This window comes from Sylvia atricapilla, chromosome 8, assembly GCF_009819655.1.
Source record: "Sylvia atricapilla isolate bSylAtr1 chromosome 8, bSylAtr1.pri, whole genome shotgun sequence".
Lineage (NCBI taxonomy): Eukaryota > Metazoa > Chordata > Aves > Passeriformes > Sylviidae > Sylvia > Sylvia atricapilla.
The window spans coordinates 3335063-3355627 of NC_089147.1; the positions used below are offsets into that span (position 1 = coordinate 3335063).

General features: G+C 47.7%; 1 protein-coding gene across 1 annotated transcript in view; it reads left to right on the forward strand.

The window, feature by feature from the left end:
- The first annotated feature begins 2375 nt into the window (after positions 1-2375).
- The window catches only part of CTBP2 (C-terminal binding protein 2), a 131869-nt gene continuing 113679 nt past the window's right edge, over positions 2376-20565 (forward strand). Inside the window, exon 1 of the mRNA XM_066323442.1 lies at positions 2376-2508. The gene's annotated coding sequence lies outside the window, so the exon portion shown is untranslated. The remainder of the gene's footprint in view (positions 2509-20565) is intronic.

Here is a 20565-nt window from a genome sequence, read left to right on the forward strand (position 1 = left end):
ACTAAATTTTACACAAACCAGTGAGGCGCTGGAGGAGCTGAAGCTCCTTCAAGGTTGGACAGCAGCTGAATGGAAGTTTTAAAAGCTGCAGTTTGAAGTTAAACCCCCGTTGTTCCAGGCCTCCCACTGAACCCACTGTGTATCTTCTTTCTGAGCATCTCATTACAAAGGCTATTTCACACTTGATGAATGTTCGATCGCAATCCAAATAGTTTGAAGAAAAATCCACATGCCTGAGGATTGCCCCCTGCTAAACTCGAAGATGTGTGGCTTAAGAGCTTTCTCCTTTACAACCTGTAACCTAATTGCTCTGGTAATGAAATAATTATTTGTGTCTTTGGCCTCAACTTATGTCACTGCCTTTGTTGACATCACAAACTCAAGGTTATTTATTAGAAGCAATTGCTGAATTCCTGCCTGGCACCGCCATACATTGTGTACGGAATGTTTAACAAAGCAAATTGGGTGAAGCAAAGAGAGAGCGGGGTCGTGGTGTAAAAAAATCCCCACTGCAATGCCAGGAGCAAGGCCTTGGTCAGTGCAGTTCCCTCCATCCGCTGCAGCCCACGTGCAAAGGAGCTGCCCACAGTATTTTGACAGTTATCAGTGCTGCTGAAGAAGGAAATCCAAGAAGTCCCAGTAATACGGAAATTGTGATTTGCATGTTGCGGTTTCCTCCAGGCAGGCAGAGTTTTCCCTTTGGAGGGACTTTTGCCAAAGGGAAAAGTGCAGAATTAGATGCTTCTTCCAGCTGAAAGCTGCTGAATTTTGCTCAAGTCCACACGGAGGTGCCTGGCAGTACCCACATCGCGCAGAGCCTGGGCGTCACAGGGTGGCCACAGCTGTGGCCATCTCTGCAGTGACACCACGGGGAATTCTGCTGAGCTGAGGCCACGTGAGGCTCCAGCTTCTGCGGGACAGCGGCGGCAGCCCCCGGCAGCAGGTGCTGGGAGCACAAATGATGGACGTGGCGTAAACATCCACTGAGGACACACAACGTGCTCCTAAGAATTAAGATCTCTAGGTCCTTAACCATGTAATTTCACCCACAAAAACTGAAGCTCGCTTATTTGTTGTGATGGACAATTGAGCTGGTTCAAGGGTTTTATTTGAGCAGAAAAGGAATGTACTGTTTCCCGGGCTGATTGAGAAGCACGGGATATATATAATGCAGGAGGCTCGATGATTATAGAACAAAAAGATGGGATCACCACCTGCCCACATTCTTGTGATAAGCAGATGAAGAACGTCTGTCAAAACATTAATTCCCAAATCTACGGGGGTAAGACGGAATACAAATACAACTAGATGCGCGCCGAGCGCGCTCTCGTTATCTCGCACCCGGCCGAGCGCCCCGCCGCGATTTCACCGGCAAACCGGGCGCTGCGAGGGGCCGGACGCGGCAGCCCCTCGGCCTCGGGGATGGATGTCACCGGCCCCGGCGGCCTCTATTCCCCGGTGGCCTTTATCCGCCGCCCTGCCCGCATCCTGTCGGGCCGCGCTGCGGGGCCGGGGGTGGGACGGAGGGGCCGAGGCTGGGTCCCCGCGGGGCCGGGGCTGCGGCGGAGCCGGGCTGAGCGCGGGTGGCCGAACAAAGGCGGCGGCGGCCCCTGCCCGTGCCCCCCGCCCCTCCGCCGAGCGCAACAGGCGCCGCGCCCCGCGGAGCCCCTTCCGCGGCCCGGAGCCCCGCAGAGCCCCCGGCGAGCCCCCGGCCTGCCCCGCACGGTCCCGGGGCCGCTCCCCACCCCCGGCGCCTCCCCCGCCCCTTCCTCGCTGCGTCTGTTTGTACTTTAGCTGATCCACTAATCCCCCGAGAGAGCCTATTTGTAGTGAAGAGTATCTATAGGGGGCGAGGCTGGTCCATGTGGGTTTGTGTCATTGGTTTGCAAGGAGAGACCCCGCCTATTGCCAAAAAAAAAAAAAAAAAAAAAAAAAAAAAAGAGAGAGAGAGAGAAAAAGAAGAAGGAAAAAAAAAAAAAAAAAGCTAGGCAGTGAGAGCCTCTACCTCTCCTCGCTCTCCGCTCACCCAGCGTGGCGAGGGGGAGCGGCCGCTCCGCCCAACGCCGCCCGGGCACTTTCTGGCTTTTAAAAAAAAAATCCAAGGAAAAAAAAAAAAAAAACAAAAAAAAAAAAAAGGAAAAAAAAAGAAAAAAAAAGGCAGGGAAAAAAAAAAGCAGGAAAAAAAAAAAAGGCAGTTGGAAAGGAGGGGAGGGGGGGAGGAAAGAGCGGCCCTCCCCCTCAAGTTGCAATTAGCATCCTCTCCGCTGCTGCTGCGGGGCTCCGGTGCCCCCGTCCGCTCCCGGCGCGGCGGCGGGCGGAGCAGGAGAGCGGGGAAAGGGGGGGTGGGGGGGAAGGATTAAGTTGGGTTTTTTTTTTTTTTTTTTTTTTTTTTTTTTTGTGCGGTGTGCGAGCGGGTGGCGTTTTTAAGGTGGATCTCCGGCAAGCAGAGCCCGGCGGTGGATGCGGGAAGGGATGCGGCGGTGAAGAGCGGCGCGGGGCCGGGAGCAGGTAAGGGAGCGGCGGCGGCTGCGCTTCCCGGCGAGAAGGACAAGGGAAAAAGCGAGGACATCTTTGCTTTAGTCAACCTCAGCGGCGAGGGGGGGATAGAGGAGGCAAAAAAAAAAACCCACCCCAACAACAAACCCACCCGAGGAGGGGAGGGTAGGTGGAAATGTGATGGTGGTGGGAGGCGGCCGCGCAAGTTGCGCGGGTGGGCGCGGAGCGGCGGGGTGAAGTGGGAAATCTTTTGTTGTGCCGGGCCCCGCATTGTTTACTTAGTGCCGAGAGCCGCCGACAACATCTGCCGGGGGATTAACGGGGCGGCGGCGGCAGGAAAGTTTGGGCAAGGGGGGAACCCCGCGGTGCGGCGCGGCCGATGCTCCGGGGGACGCGGAGCAGCCGCCGCCTTGCGCTGCGTTTGTATTTTTTTTTTTTTTTTTGATGGGGGGGGAAATAGTGTATTTAGTTATTGCCTTTTTTTTTTTTTTTTTCCCCTCTAAATTTTAGATAGATTACCGGGGAAAAAAATGTTGGTTTCGTTTTTGGTTTTTTTTTTTTTTTTTAATTTTAATATTTTTTAAAATAAGGATTTTATTACTGCTCGATAACCGCGCTCGCCCCTCAGTCACTTAGCAACTCTCTACGCTTCTAACCCGCGGAGGTGCGCGGTGTCCGCGGGGCCGCCCTCGCTCCTTCCCTCCCACCTTGGACCCCTCCGTCCGAGCTCACAATAATTCCCCCACTATTTATTTATTACGTATATTTCCCCCTTCGGTTTGAACATTTTCAACCCTCCCCTGGCATCGTTAGAATGGAAAATCAGAGGGGCTGCGTGGATTTAGGCGCTGAGATTGTTCTTTTCACACCCCTCCGCCCCATGATAAAAAAAAAAAAAATAATATTACCCCCCCCCTAAACTTGCAGGACTTGCCGAAGGGGAAAGAATAGCCTTTTGTCCTGCCGAGGGACGTGCCCCCAAGGTAAATCCTGGCTGGAGCTTAGTGCCTGGTACTTTGCCGGGTCCCAGGGCTCTGCCTGTGCTGGGGAGGAGGAAAGTAGGAGATGGAGATCTCAAAGTAGTAGAAGTAATTTTCTTCTTTCAGCTGCACTTCTCCGCCGCCTTTGAATTGCCTGCAATGAATGTACGTAGCTCTAATTGAAGTACTTTAATCATTCACACTTGATTAAGTATACCGTGACCAGGAGGAGAGGAATACACACGGCTCCCTAGAACGGGGAGGGATGGGATGACATTTTAATCCTGTGTTTTAAAAAACATCAGTGGAGCAGGAAAAAAAAAAAAAAAAAAACAAAAACAAAACAAAAAAAACCCCCAAACCAGTCGGTGGTGACGGTTCGGTGTAACGGTCCCTTGTTTCCATACAGATGGTGGTGGCTTTCCTTCGGGATGAAATCGCCCTGATTGTGGATATTTGGGGAGGAGGGAGGAGGAAAAGGCACGTACTTTTAGGTTTGTTTAAGCGGAGTGAGGAAAATAATGATAGACGAGATGCCTGGTGACAAAATGCTTTTGTTCCTGTTTCCATCAGTGCATAAGGGCGCCGACCTGCTTTAGCATTCTTTAAAGGTCTCTCTTTACCAAGGAAAATTGAAGACGGTCTCATTATAGGAGAGTGTGTTCGGAATACTATGAGGTATTTATGAATTCAGAGGTGCTTGTTGGATCGGAGACATTTCAATTACACATCCTCTAGTATTAAAAAAAAAAAAATATATATTTGTAGCGATGTGTTCTGTAATCTGTTACTTCCATAAAGCTGGTTTGTGCTCGAGCTCCGGAGCTGGCTCAGGGAATGGGTCCGTCCACGGGGCTCGAATCTTAAACAAGGATTTGTGTTCTTTGCCTCGCAAAACTTTCTGCTGCAGGGGCAGCCCAGAGTTCCCATAAAAGCGATTGTTTGGGAAACGTCAGCTATCGTCAGTATTTTTCTGGAAAATCTGGCGTTGTGCGTGCAGGGTGGTATTTTTAGAAAGGAGCTTTTTTTTTATTTTTGGAGGCGTTTGTGAAACCCACCTGTTAGCCATTAGGGGGGATAGAGGTTGGCTTTCATCGTCAGCAAAGCCGGGCACATGTGGGGGCTGCGGGCTGCTCCTCACTTCATCCAAGCTCTTCCCAGCCCTGGGCAATCAAAGTATCTTTCCCTTTAAAAGTTATAAGCAAGTGTTTCTGAGCTGAGCAGAAAATAAGGTAGTTCAGAGAGGTGGCACTGTCCTGTGTTTAGGAACACGGATTGCAGGAGCATTTGACTTTTCCTTTCTCTCCTAGAATTTCAGACTGAGATGTTTCCCCGGTCCAGGGTTTTATTGTCAGTTTTATAGAGTACACATCACAGATGATGTTTTCTTGCTGTCAGCTTTCCCTCTTTTTAAGGTAGTTTTCCAGCCCATGTAGATCTGAGGGATTGGCTGGCAGGGTGGCTCCAGAGCTCGATGCCCCGTGGAGCTGCCACCCCACAGCTCCCTTTGCTGACAGCTCCCTCTCATCCCTCCCACTCCTCCGAGGGCAAAGTTGTGCCCTTTTTCCACTCCTGGTTTTCCTAGATGGAAAACACTCAAAGGAATTTCCTCACGGCAAGAGCTGTGGCACAAACTGTCATCTTTAACGCTGGCATTTCACTACACAGATTTGTCACTGGGCTCTGGTGATGATATTCCTTGCATCAGGAAAAACATCAGCCTCAAAGTATGAGGTCCCAGGCATGAGCTGGAAGTAACACACTGAAGCCTTTGGCCAGGAAAGTTGATTTATCCATCAGGCTGGCTGCAGTTCAAATAAAACTTCTTCAGTTCAGCTGACTCTGGCAAGAATGAAATACACTAATGAAAAAAAAAAACCCTGAATCTGGGTTTGCCCACCAATTTGGAAAAGGTGGGTTAATTTTCCCTGGGTGTTTTGGGCTGTTTACTAGCTGTGAGAATTGAAAGGGGCTTCATGTTTAAAGCAGAAGAAATGGAAAAGCTGCTCGGAACACAGCACTGGCAATTTGCAAGTGTTTTGTTAAGATCTGGTGGATGATGCTGTCTCATAAAACCTGATGGGTGTCACATTTACTCCTCACATCAGAGCCGGTGAGCATTTCTGTCTTTGCTTTGTATTTCGGTTGTAGTAAGTTAAAGAAGTAAAGAGTGGAGCTTGTGATGAGCAGCTCTTCAGTCTGGGCTGGTGATTTACACCTGCCCTAGAAATTGTATTTTTTTTTTTCAGATCCCTCTGTCCAGCTGTGAAGGATATTTATATTATAGCCTCTGAAAGGAGGAATGGTCAGGGCTCACAGGTGAATTAAAGACCATGTGGGGGGCTGCAAGGTGATTTTTGGGGTCCCCTCTTGCAGGAAGCACTGAAAGTTTGGAGGGGAGGTTTTGGCAAGTCACTGCTGGTTTGGCTCTGGTTACTGGGATAACACAATTGGTTTAGGCAGGAATTGGTGTTTTCTCCATTGCTGTTTGTGGTGCTGGAAGATGTAACTTCAAATGCGATTCGTCACACCCAGGTATGAGGATGTAATTCTAGAATGCAGTTTGTCATGGTCAGATATGCCTGGGCCACCTAGCACTCCTTATGCCATGTTCCCAGAATTTGGGCTTTTTCCTCCTACTCCTTTGCCAAAGGAAACGAGATAAGATTTAGGTGAAAGGATGAAAAATGTCATGACCGTCCTCTGCAGCAGTGAGGTCTTGGCAACCAAATCTTCTCGTTGTACCACCCACGTGTTTTCTCCTTCTGCTCTGCCCCGTGGTGGTGAGGAGACTGGAATTTTGCCATTTTACCAGGGAGTCACCACATAACATTCTGTGTAACATTCTGTGTGAAGTCAGCAGGAGTTTTGGTGACAGAGCACAGAAGAATCAGTGTCACTTGTTTAGTTCTACAGTGGTGCTTTACGAGTGTGCACTCCCATTTCTTGCACCATCAGCCTCAGGGATTTTTTTAAGAATCAGGAATAAACATCTGGAGCTTTTAAGTTTTTGTTTCTCCTCTCTGACGTGATAATGCAGGTGGAACACTGGAGTTTGCTTTTTGTTGGACTTGACCTGGTGAGGGGTGAGCGTGGTGGTGCTGTGTGGGAAGGTCATGGGGACCCTCCTGCCAAAACTTGTGGGTTTTTTTAAAATCTGTAATGTTTTCATAGAATCAATCACAGGATGGTTTGGGTTGGAAGGGACTTTAAAGCTCATCCAGTTCCAACTCCCTGCCACTTTCCATTACACCAGGTAGCTCAAAGCTCCAGCCAGCTTCGCCTTAAACTCTTCCTGGGATGTGCTGTGATTTATTAGAGCCTGGTTCTATTATCTGGAATTTCCATGGGGTTATTAGAAAGAAATACAGCTGGAACGGTTGGAGGGGAAAAACGCATGGTGGAACCAGAGTTTTTTAAGTGCACCTGCATGATCTGAATGTCAGTGTGGGTGGGATGGAGTTTGCTTTGCCTGCTCTGAGGTCTGTAATTGTGCCCTGTGTCAGGAGAAGCATGGTGAAGAGCCTGGGCAGCGTTTTGGGGGAAAACATCAAAGCTGTGGTGCTGCAGAGGATGCCCCAAAGTGCTGTGTGTGTCACTGCTGTGTGTGTCCCCACTGATGGCGTGACTCTGGGTGTTTCACGTGTTTTATCCAGCAGGGAGAGGTGTGTAGCTCCCAGGGTGTGGGTAGGGAGCTGCTGTCAGACCCCTGCAGCAGCCACGGAGAGAGGTTGAAACCGGCTTTGTTGGATCCACCAGCCCTTCCCTGAGCTCATCGGTGCTGCTGCCTGGGGGGTTGCCAGTTTTGGGGGGTTTTATGGGATTTTTTTTGCCCATCCTGAAATCCCAGCCAGGAGCAGAGCATGCTCTGGGGGATCCTGGATGCTCATCTCTGCTCTGTGGTTTTGCCAGGGGAGGACAGTCCCTGAAATCCCTTTTAGAGTCCCTGTGCTCCACAGCTGGCAGGAGCTGTGTGTCCATGCCTGACAGGGTTCTTTTGGATAATTCAGCTTTGTTTTTCAAATACATGGACTTCCAGGGTGGATCAAGGTAGACATCTTGATAAGCATCCATAAAGTCCCATCTGTTCTGAGACTTTATGTAAGATTCAAATAAAACCCGAATTACTTGAATGCAATAGTTGTAGATTTTAATTATTACTGATTTGCTCCTCCAGCATTATCTGGCAGTGACTTCACGTATCCTTGAAGCCAATAAAAAACAGTGGTCCTGCTGAAAGTAACTGCCCTGCTTCTTCCTGGGCTCCTTTCCATCCCTCCTGATGGAAGAAGTTTTCTATAATTTAAATATACGTGCTTGGTTGTTGAATTTTGGGCTCTGCTTCAGCCAGGTCCTCTCCCCAATCCCCACCAGGAGCTGGAGCAGTGTGGGATTAGGAAGGATCTTTGTCACCACAGTGGCCAAATCGAGGTTGACCAAATCCCATAATTTTTTGGGCCCAGGTGTAGATTGCAGGGTTCCTTGGCTGGGAGATTTTTGCTGCGGGAACCTCGTGGAGCTGATTTCCACAGGAGTTGTGCTGTGGTTGCTCCTGTGTACATTCACTTGTGCAGTGTTGACAGACAGCCACTGTTTCTGTGCAAAAACACACACCAATTATTACAGAAATAGACCCCTGAAGCACAGCTCGGAGGGAGAACGTGGGGATTACAGACACAATATTTACAAGGAGCCAAGTCTTTAATGAGACCAGGAATAATGCAGATGGATTCTCTGTTGCTAAATATAACAGAAGTGTAATGGATACTGTCTATCTTCCTTTTTTTTTTTTTTTTTTTTTAAGTGATCCATTCACATTTAAAAAAAAAAAAAAAGAGGAGCTTCTGTGCTGAGGAGGTTGGCACAAAATTGTGGGATATTCCAAAATTAGCCTGGCTTTTGGTTATTACTGTAATGACTGTAACATGTGGCTCTGCAAGGCATGAGTGACTCTGGCTGGGGGCATGGATGAGCCCCTTTGAAATGCTGGTGGTTTGGGATAGTAACAGGTGTACAAGGAGTGCAGGATCAGCCCCAAAAGGGGCAGAGGGAAAAGATGGAAATCTGTAAATCCAGTAGTTTTTATGCAGCTGGCACAGTGTTGGAGCTGGTGACATCATTGGTGGGGTAGAAAACAAGCCAAAGCAGCAATGAATCCCAGGGTTCCTGTGGATGTCACACCCTGGGCTGTGAAGAGCTCTGCAGGAGTGTGGGGAATGTCCTTTGCTGGTGTTAGCTGGAGGGAAAACCCTGAAAAAAAATTCCCTTCTAAAAAATAAGTGAGGCCAAATATAAGAGATGCTGGTGGTACCTGTAGAGTTGTCATACAGTGTCAAGTTTTTTGTCATTTTTATGTTGAAAACCAGTTTTTCCATGAGAGGCGATGTTGGAAGGAATCAGTAAATTAAGCAAAGTAATTAGGCTAAACAGTAGATGTTACATTTAAAAGTTAAAAGCCTTAAGCTTTGCTGTGATTAGTTGTGGATGAAATTAATTTCAGTTCAATATGTGGAAAAAAAACCCTTTTCATTAGTTTTCATGTTCTCATAGTTCTCAAAAGCTTCATGATCCTGCAGCATAAGCTCGTGTAGATTTTGTATTTGCCACTTGTTTGAGCTCTTCCCTTTTTTCATACAAAAATAGTACAGTGCAAGATCAAACCTGGAATTAGGGTGTCCCAAAGCTTAATACTGGAATATACCTGTGCTAACTTCAGCTTTACCCCTGGCTGGGATGAGATCTTGCTCTGGGCTGGCCACAGGCAGTGGGACTTTGGCCACTGATTTTTGTTGTGGTTATTTCTGAAAAAAATCTTGAACGATGTGTCCGGAGAGAGAATCTGGCCAGGTGTCTCTGCTGGTCTGTTCCACCTTCACCATCCCTGTCCCAGCTGCGGCTCTGGGTTTTTTAAGGTGCTGGCTGCCAAACTGGGGTGCTCCAGTTCAGTCCATGTCTGCACATCCAAGTACCTGACAAGGGAATCAATGGCAGGGAACAGAAATCAGAGCTTGAGGGAAAGGGATGTAGAGAGAAACTGTGGCTGGTAGTGATGAGAATGACAAACAGTTCTGAAGATACTGGAAATAAAACCAGGTAACCACATGAGGTTAATAGAAAATTCATAAATAGTACACTTTTTGATGGGGAAAAGTAATGGTATGTTCAGTCCCTGTGAATACTGTGGTAGAAGTGAGTGTTGGGCAGTCGCTGCTCTAGTCAGACCTTTGTGCTTCAGCCCTGGTGTCTCTCATAAAGAGTTTTCCAGCGTTAACTGAGGCAGTAATGTGTATTTTTTACTAAGCTTTGGACCACTGAAGAGTTCCTGTGAGCTGTGGCAATGCTTACCTCGTGTTACTCCAGAAAAGCAGCAAGTGGGGCAGGCTGAACACCTCAGACCTGTCAGCTCGTGACTCCTGGGCAAGCACTCCCAGGATTTATTTGGTGCTGGGGGCAGGATGGTGATGCTCTCAGTTCCACTGCCATGGGTTTAGGGGCAGCACATCCTTGAGAACCAACTTTTCTTTTTTCACTTAAAGAGCCCGTGGATTGGATTGATAAAAGTAACTGAGGGGGGGTTATTTCCTTAAAACACAGCAGGAAATGCAGCTTGGTACAGCAGCTCTCTTTGGACTGGGGATGTGCAGAACAACTGGCCGAGCCCCAGCAGAGTGTCAGCTCTCAAAATCCAGTGCTAAAACCAGGAATAATTTCCAAACAACCCTTTCCAGAAACCTCCCTGAACACTCATTTCTGTCCTCACGCTGCCTAATGTTTGAGCAAGCCGTGATAAGGCAGAGAGTCAGAGCAGCTGGAGCTTGAAATGTCACCAAGATTGGGAGAGTGGTAAATAACAAACAGGAGTGACCACTGGTGACAGCAATTTGTATTGCTTGGCTACAAGCAGGTAATATTTCTCAGATGGCCAACTGTAAATTCCTCTATCTCAGGGCAAACAACTGGGGCCGTAGCTCCAGGATGCTGTCTGTAGAAATCATGTCTTTGTGGGGCAGCAAGGAGTCACCAGCCAGCACCACGAATATGATATCATGGCCAAAGGTCTTGTGTGCTCCTTGTCTGCGCTGGCAGGTGGCTGCCAGGCTGCAGGAGGGATGTGGCAGCCACCCTGTCCCTGCTGCCTGTCCAGGAGGGGCTGGGGAAGGCTCTGGGAATGCCAAAGGAGCCAGGAAGGGATGCAGGGGAAGGGGCTGAGACCTCCGTCTGCCTGACTTATCCAGGAGAATGCTGGAAGGTAAATTAATTAAGGGAATTAGTGTTGTCACAGGGAAAATAAATGGAGTAATAAAGAGTTCTTGGGTCTGGCAAGCGGAGTTTTAATAAGACCCGAAAGTGGGAATGTGATGCCAAGGTAAGAATAGAACTAAGGCCCATGGTTTCAGCACTGAGGGTGGTGGAAAAGACTGCTGAAGGTGCTGGTGGTTTCTCCAACTTTGGAAATGCCAAATTTAGACATGTTTGTTAATTGGAGTGGGTGAGGCTCAAGCAGAGGTTGATTTTGGTAAGTTAGTGTGCAGCATGTCAGGCTGGAAAATCACAGGGGTCTCTCCTGACCTCAGAATCCATGAAAGCCCATCATTTAAATGAGAGCAGCTAGGGATTTGCAGGTCCCAGGCATCAAGCATGACAGGTTGTCTTCCAGAGGGTGACTGGCAGAGAGGAGACCTGTGTCTGAAGGGGGAGATTGCAGGATGGGACCTTGAGCACTCAGGAAAGATCACAGGTTATTCATTTCCCACCATCTCCTTAAAAAAACGCCTTGTTTCTGTCCCAGGGATGAGTTACCTCTGTGTCAACACCAGGTCCTTGGCACAGGGTGAGAAGCTCACAGGGGCAGTGTTGGTCTGTTTTTTGGCCAGTGCCTGGGTCAGGTGAGAGTTAATTTAGGTGCAGGAAGGAAATGAGGGAGGATTCCTTTTTCTGACAGTCATGTGCTGTATCTAATTGTGCAGAATTCAGCCAAGCTCCCAGCCAGCTCTTGGTGACCATGGTACATCAGAAATAACTCTGTCCCTGGTGGGAAACCTGTGAGAAGAAGAGTGAAAACTGATCAAAACAGATCAAATTCAGATTTACACATTAATTGTACGTTGCTGGGATAGTGATAGGAATGAAAGCAATGTGTTTGTGTGCATGTTTGTTTTTATCTGGAAGTGGGCATGTCCAGCTGGATGTTTGCAGGTTTACTCTGCTTTTAGGTGAGTTTGCAGATGGGTCTGCCCATCACATCCACCATTCATGGATGAGGTGTGTGTGGGATCACTGGGTTCTGGTCCATGTGGTGCTTGAGTATGGAGGAGCTGTTATGGCAGGAACATTGTTCCATACCCCTTCTGTATGTGTGTATATCTGTATATATATCTATATCCACCTGTATATCTACCCCTGTATCTAGGCCCAGAGGTACACATCTGTATTTAAAAATATATTTACAGCAGTCTGTATCTGCTGGGTTTACACTGGGTCTTTAGGTTTGGAAGTCAAATCTGTTAAAAACGTGTGGCAAAGAAAACAAGGAGAGGTAAAATGTCCAACTGACAATGTTGATTGGTTGATTTGGCTGCTTGAGGTGTCCCTGTGCTGTCTGATCTCTGGGAGAGGAACTGGAGCAAAGCAGGAATTTGTTGGTGCAATTAAAAGCAGGGCAGTGAGATGGGCTCACACGGTAACACAGCCTGGGCTAATGCCCTGAATTAAGGACATTTAGATGTTTGGCTTTGTATGATTTAGCTTAAACAAACAAACATTAATCTCATTACTCAAGCAAATGAAATAAACCTTTAAGGCACTTAAACCGTGCCGATGGTAGGTGTCTGTCAGAGCAGTGAGACCCATTTCTGCACAGGGCATCTCCTCCAGCCAGTAACTTACTCATGGGTGTAAGTGCTCCCAGCATGGGCAGCTGCCCTGGGGCTGGTGGAAGGATCCCCCAGGGATCATCAGTCCGGCTCCTGGCCCTGCACAGACACCCCAACAATCCCACCTTGGCCCCCAGAGCGTTGTCCAAAGGCAGCCTCAGGGCCGTGCCTGTTCCCTGGGGAGTCTGGTCAGTGCCCAGCACCCTCTGAGAGAAGAACATTCCCCTGATATCCAACCTACAGCTCCCTCATCACATCCTCCTGCAGTTTGGGAATTGCATTGGCCTGGCTGGCAGAGCCAGGGGCACAGAGGGTGGGAGGTTTTGCTGCCAGGCACTGCTCCCCGTGCTGGCACGAGTCAGCCACGTCGCTGTGTTACTTTTTTATCCTGTCGTTTTAGAAGAGGGGATTGCAAAGGTCCTTGTGGGGAATGTAATAAGCCCCCCTAATGCTGTCACACAGAGCCATGTATTCCTGTGTGCCACGTCCTTCCATCGCTCTCAGAGTGTAATGGATGTGACAAACCTCAGCCTGGAGAGGTGGAGGATTTTCTTTGTAAGTGTCCTGCAGACTGGGCTTTCTTTAGAGGAGATTGTAAGAATTTTATTAACTTGGACGTGCCAAGCTAGCCCAGGAATTTTCTGTTGTCTTTCAATTGCATTTGTTTGGGCTTTGGTTAGGCAGGGAAATGACTGAACCACATGTCATGTTTATAAGATCAAGAGTACCTTGCTATTTTCACACAGATCTCTTAATAGAGATTAAACACAAAATAAAGCAGAATGCATCAACAGTGAAATTCCCATAAGCAATATTGTAACTTCTATGCAGTGTAATTATATTTTGTACACTTGCCAATTAAGCAGTTACGCTTTAGAGAAAAATTACTTTCAAGAGATGGAAGAAAAGTATTGCAGTAAATCAAATAAAATATACATGTGTTAGAGGGTTTTGTGCATGCAGCTGAAATGTTAAAATTTCCTGCTGTGTTCAGGTTGTGGTGTGCATAATGATGCTCCCTGTCCTGTAGCTTTTTTGGGGACTTGAAAATAGCAGATAGAAGGAAAAAAAAAAAAAGGCATGAAAAATACATTGCTTGCTGGGCTGGATGCATACCACGTAAAGCTGAGATGTTCAGCCTGTCCTGATCTCCATCCTCTCTCCTGTTGAGCACCTCTGTCAGGCACCTTTGTCTGCCCCACAGAGGAGGAGGTGTGGGGCCAGCTGGGCAGGCACCCCTAGGACAGGTCTGTGCACCCCAAAGTCTGGGGCAGCCCCCCCACAGCCCATGGCCACTGCAGAGTCACTCCTGCAGCACAGACTCAGGGAATCCAGAGTGGTTTGGGAGGGAAGGGAGCTTCAAGATCATCTCATTCCGCCCCATCCATGGGCAGGGACACCTCCCACTGTCCCAGGCTGCTCCAAGCCCAGTGTCCAGCCTGGCCTTGGGCACTGCCAGGGATCCAGGGGCAGCCACAGCTGCTCTGGGCACCCCGTGCCAGCCCTGCCCACCCTCACAGGGAACAATTCCTGCCCAAAGTCCCACATAACCCTGCTGTGAGTTTCCCTGGTACACCATGGCTTTCCCTGTTGGCTGGTGCAGAAGGAAAGGGCACTCGGAAAAGCGTTTCCCTCACAAATTGATGTTTGTCTGTCAATTGAGTGACCGTCCTTTGGAATCTCAGGTCCCCTCAGCAGTTAATACCTGCTCTAGGGAGTTGTGCAGGTGTTGGTTTGTGTGAGTGATGCCATGTTCAAGTCCCAAAACCCTGAAATAACCTGCATGAAAGTGTACTCAGAAACACTGGGAATTCCCTGGGAATTACAGGAAACTGTAAGGTCATAAGGAAGTTACAAAGGCACTGATACTTGCTGAACAGGCACAGAATCAGTCCAATAGCTGTTTAATTATTTTTCTTAATGTAAACTTTGTGCAAGGGGAGTGTTAGGAAGTTTAAGCTGCTGACAGAAATGATACAAGATTTCTTTATTATACTGTGAAGTCTTTATTTGACGCTTTCAAAACATTTTGCAGAGCATCAGGTTCGATGAGCTGGCCAAGACTGTGGTCAGCTGGGATGGGGTTTGGAGGAACCTGCTCTAGTGGAAGGTGTCCCTGACCCTGGAAGGGGGGTGGAACAAGATGATCTTTAAGGCCCCTGCCAACCCAAAGCATTCTGTGGCTCTGTGCTGTGTGTCTCAAAGGGATGAGAGCCCTGTGGCTCTTGCTCCCCATCAGCTCTGGGAGCCTCTGCTCTTGTTAAGATCTCTCGGTGATTTTTTCCTCTGAATCGCTAAATGAACGTTTTCATCTGGAAGTCACACCATTTCCTTAAAAATCACTTTCCATCGTACAGAATTAGGAATACCTCGCTTGAAATGAGTCAAACAAACATATCAAAGTGGAAAAAAAAAACCAACCCTCAGAAAACCGAGGGGTAGGTCTGCTGGGAGGGAAGTGCTGCAGGCGACTCCCATGTTGTGGCTGGTGGCCTGGTGACCATCCCTCCCTCGCTGAGAGCCGTGGGATGTGTCAGGCTCTGGCTGCTGTGCCAGGCTGCTCCTGCCTCCCTGCACCAACACACAGCTGCAGCCTGGGCTTGGAAGTGTTTCCTCACCTTGTAATGTGTGCTGTGGAGGGGAAGAATTGGTCAGCAGTTTAGTGGTGGTCCTCGTTGAAGGGTACATCAGTGTCTGCAGTAAAATCCCCTTTTATCTGAGGGGTTTAACCAGCCAGAGCCTTGTCTCCTGTGATGTGCATCTTTCCCCAAGCTAGCTAATTTGAAAAGAAAACACTTTCCAAGTGGCTCTGCTGTCCCTTCCTGAGATCTCTGACACACCAGGCCAGAGGAGAGAATCCAGGTGTTTGTTTTTGAGGTGTGGCTGCATTGGTGAGGCACAAGGCTGGCAAGGGAGCTGTATGAGCAGGGCTCTGTTCAACACCCCGGGCTCCCACAGCTGCAGCCTTTGCAATGAGCTGGGTGTCCTCTGAAGTGCCCATGTCCTAACTGGGAATGGCTGAGCCTGCCTGGCGTGGCTTATGGTTCCTCTTTTCAAATCTGCACATTTTCTAAGGCTTGCCAAAGGTGTTTGCATGGAAAAACTTGTCGTGGGGGTTTTGTTTAAAGGTGACAAAGCAGTGAAATAAAAGAAAATGCTGTAGAGTGGGGTTGCCAGCTGCCCTCCAGCTCTGTTCTCCTGGACCCTGGCTTGCGGCATCACATTCCCATGTGGGCTGTGGCAGGTTCTGCCTTCCCCAGCTGCGCTCTGGGGAGGATGAGGATGTGCTTGGGCAGGCTTTCACTCACCTGCTGGGACTCCATTCCCACCTCACTGCATTTCCACACCCGTGGTGGGTCTCTTACCTCTTCCCCTGTGGCACTGTCCCTTGGCTGTGCTGGATGCACACTGCTGGCTTCGGGGTGTTGTTGCTGCCCTCCAGGCCTGTGCCTTTGTGTGCTCAGGAGGCTGGCAGCTGAGGCAGGTTTATTTCTGTGGGTTTATTTTTAGGCTGATGCTCCTGGCCCCGCTGTTGGCGCTGGCCATCACTCCACGAGCCGACGGTGATGCAGCGGGTTCAGGGCTGTGGGTGGGATTGTTCCTCTGGAGTGTTCACCTCACTCATCCCTGACCTCCATCCTGTGGGAATGACCACAGGGCTCTGTCACTGCCCACAGCAGGCAGGAGGGCTGGGGAGGTGCTGAGGTTTGGAAGTGCTGAGAGCCAGTTACAGGACGAAGTGCAGATTTTGTGAAAAGTTAAATAAATGTTCACCCCCCGTTGTCCTCTGTGTTTATGTTTTGTGAAGGTTTCTTGCCTTTCTACTGACTTTGTCACAGAATAATTCCTGGATTTATTTGTAGCTGCATTGCTTCCAGCAAATTTAGGGGAATTGTCCCGGTTCTAAAATCATCTATTTGTTTGGTTGGTTTTTTTTTAATATCATGCACTTCATTGCCTTGAAAATCGTACTATGAGTCATACTAATAAAAAGTGAGTCTAAATTTGGTTTGGCATCACTGTTTTTTTTACCAACCTAACACAAAAAGGCAAGCCTTCTGGTCAAGATGCAGGACTTTGGTCAAGTTGAAGAGTTTCCTTGTTGTACCTTGGGTTTATCACTGGCTCATAACCTTTCCTCCTCTCTCTCCCACCATGCCAAGCCTCTCTGATAATTTTATTTTGAGCAGAAATAAGCCAAGGTACGTTCTGAGTATAAGGAGATGATTATCACAACAGAATAATTACATTTGGGTACTTGATTTGATTTGTTAGCTAGAAGATTAGTCAGAAAGCAGAGAAGAAAATGAATCCATTGTTGACTGCGGGAAGTTATTTATGAGTTTTTACTTATGTTTAAAGGAATTCCCCCTGTGACTTAAGTAGCAGTGCGATTTACGGCCTCTCACATTGTCTAGCTGAATAAATAAATAGAATAAAGACAGGAAGAATAAAATGAAATGGTAGCAGGTTTTGTGGGTGTAAAGTTTCTGTTGTGGAATGCAGGAAGCGATGGCTTTCAAAAACCCAGCTGGACAGATCAACAAAAAATAATACCCACATTGCATCAGAGCGAGAACAAGATCCCAGCGTGTTTTGCATTAATTGTGTTATAGCAGGAGAAGTGTTTGTGTACTCACACACTCTGTGTGGAGTTTGTGTTACGGTTCTGTAATTTTTCCATAACTGTCTTCAGGTATTATTCCTTCTGTGGCCACTTCCCCCATTCCTGCTTCCACAAATGAAGCAAACAGCGTGATGCAGGAAGGAAGAACGATGTCTGTGCTGGGCTCCTAACACTGAGAGCTGCTGGGGCTGTTCAGTGTGGTGGAGATGGAGCAGGGCGGGGGTCTGCTGGCTTAGGAAACACTCAAGGAGTGAAGGAGCTGCTTGGAATTGGGGATAGGTTTGGACAGGACCGGCTCCTGCAGAGGGGGACTTTGGAAAGCTCACGTTGGGAACTGCACAGAAGGCACTCTGAGAGGAGTCAGAGTGTCTCCTGCTGCTGTCACAGAAGACATGAGGTTGATGTGGCCCATCCCTGGGTCCGTGTGCCCGGGTTGCTCATGTGACAAAGCAGAGCTTTCTCGAGGAGGCTTTTAGCACCAAGTGTGACTGTTAAATCTTGTCACTCCATACTTGGTGTTTTTAAGTCGTGTCCTGGGTCAGCAGGGTGCAGTAAAGTGGAAATAAAGGCAAACCTCCTGCTCTGGCTCAGAAAAACGCTGGTGACGAGTGCGCTGATTCTGTCAGAGGAGATCAGGGATGTTCCTGCGCCTTGGAGCGGTGATGGGGGCCAGGCTCCGCTCGCTGCCACGCTGCTCTAGTGATGCTGATTTACACCAGCTGGTGACGTGCTCCAAATTTGCGTTTCAGAGTAGCTCGGATGTGGATCAGACTCGCTGTGCTTTTGGGAAGCCCACCAGGCAGATTTCCTGCCTTTTCCAGGTGGCGTGTCCTGCTCTGGCAGTGCTTGGGAAAAATTGCCAGACAGAAAGCAGGCTGCTGCCATCTCCCAAAGCCGCAAGTCAGGAGTATAAAACCTTCAGGGACTGAAGGTGTTCCCCTCAGGGAAATGGCTTGCCTGCAAATGCTGCATGTACTGTGTTTGGTGATTGGTTCCTCCACTCATTCCTTGGAAAGGTAAGGGAATCCTGCCTGAAGTCCAGACCACTGTTTTTATAGACAAAACCTGTCAGAAGAACTTAGGGAAAGTAGTGTGGACTGGCCGAGGTTGATTTAAACATAAAGAAAGCTTAACTGTTGTGCTCCCCAGCAATCCAAAGGGATTGGTGGGACTGGACTCCACAAACCGAGGGGGTTGGACACAACCAATGCTGAGCTGGTCTCATTCACATCTCAGGTGTTTGGTTGCTCTTGTGTTTGTGTTACCACGAATAAAAGCAGCTGAGTATGCTGAGAAGCAGACACAGAATACAAATTCCTTGTTATCCCTACCCTGCAGCTGAGTGTTGGTCAAGGAGCACTTTCCAAGGGCAAGGAATGGGAATAACACTGCCTCAGCTAGCCCGAAGATTCCTTGGTTTTTGTGAGAGCAGGAAAAATGGTTTGGATGGGATGGAGAAGGTGCTGAGTGCCCTCACCTGGGAAGATGATGCTGTGTCCTTCAAGGGGCTCTAGGAAGAAATGAGCTTCCCCATGTGGTTATCCCGGTGTTTATCCTGAGTTTATCCTTGAGTTTATCCAGGTGTGGTGGGTGTCAGGCAGGATCTCCTCTGATGGCCCAGCTCTCCTAAGTTCTACAGGAGATGTGATTTAGGGGAGTGATGGGAGGAGCTCTGAGGGGCAGTGACTTATTGAGGTGCCTATTTGAGAAACCCATGAAAGGGGATGTGCTTTCCTGCCGTGTTCAGCTTTCCCTGGCTGTGTTTAAAGATTATTTCTGACACTGATCATCAGTGTTGTGTCAGCAGAAGGTATTGACAGACCCATGAACCCGAGAGCAGCTGTTCACCGAGGGATTGTGCATTGATATTTATGTCACGAGTTCCAAAGTGCATCTTTGGGAATCCCCAGAAATCTTGGTCACCCTTTGCAATGGCTGGTGGAGGGAAGGAAGGGAGGAAGATGTCTTTGTTCCCCCTCGCCAGCTGAACCCAGCAGTGTGGTTTTTTCCATGGTGGATGGGTAAGTATTGAAGGATTTTTAAGCACTGAGTATAAGCTTGAACAAAGCCAGATTTGGTGGTGATTGTAATTTATGTCACAATGGCCGTGCTGTAATTGGCTCTGTTATGCACCAGAAAGTTGAGAGAGCATTAGAATGAAGTCTCTCAATAATGTGCAACAAATTTGCATCATTAAGGAGTAACTATTGTATATGTTGTGCTGAGTAATTAGAGAGTACAAGGAAGATTTGATACAGGAATTGTAGCTTTATCTCCTGCTCTTCATTACATTTTCTCTTTGGAGGTAGTGAGAAATGGGAGGTGTATTTTATTTTCCAGTTTGAGTGTGCTTGCTCGGGATGGCCTTGCTTTTAATGTTGCTTTACAGGGGAGATTTTACAGTGGGGATTTCCATTAATGCTAATGAGAGTTCTGCCCGTGCACTTCACTGACCCGGTGACAGAGGGGAAGAAATAATCATTAAATTCTTTGTCTTTTAAAAAAAATAAAACGACCCTAAAATGTCCAATATGTCAGTGGGGAGCAACTGGGAATGGGAGCTGCCATCGTTGCTGCACTTGATCATTCACTGCTAGAAAAGGGAAAGGGAAAACAATCCAGAAATGGATTCTAAATGGGGAAAATAATGAACAATCTAAGGATAGATACTGTGATTATAAAACAAAACATACATGTTGCTCCTGTGAAATTGTTGGAAATGAGTTGCAGTGGGTTTTCTTTATGTGTATGATTAACACACTCTCCCATTTAAAGCCATTAGGGGTAGTGCTGCACTTGATTTAAAGTAAGTGCAGTTAATATTTTAGGTTATAAATTTCAGGCATGCTGGTAAGAAATCATCAAAAAGTACAATTCTTCATGTAGAGGGACCACAAATCCATATTATTGCCCCTAGAGAAGAGGAGGTTCTTCTCCTGCAGCTGGATTTTGCCTGTTGGGAAGGGCTGGTTGTGTGCTGGGGAATTAGAGCAAGCACAGAGTTAATGGGAGCTGTTGTGACACGTCTTTTGTAGGGGAGTCTATCGAAAGGGAGTGAGGAAAGGGCTATACCTAATCAGTATAAATGTCAGTAGCATATTTTAATAAATTCTTGATTTTGCTTGGACTGTTTGCAATTGCATATTTAAAAGGAATCTGCCATCCCCTTTCGAAGGTATGTGACATTTAAAAGATCTGTAAAGAAGATTGGTTTGACAGCTTCAAATTACATTTGAAAGAGTTTTTTCCTTTCAAAACAGAAAATGAATACTTCCTATTCTAAATGTCACTGCAGAGACATAAACATGTTTAATCAAATTATATATTTAATTTATGTAAAACGTAATTTTTTATTCATGCAAGAGGCTCACTTGTTACATTTATACATCTCCGAAGCTTCGGAAAGTTGGTGAACTGATGAATCCCTTGAATAAATCACTGCTCAGCAGTTTTTCAGATCCTTCCAAAATAGCCTTTGGCTTGTTGTTGGCTCTTCCACTTCCAGCTGTTTGTGTTCCAGCTGCCATTCTGCCTTCATTAGCAGAGCTGAGGGCTTGGCTGGATCTTTCCAGGGTGAAGGGAGCAGCTC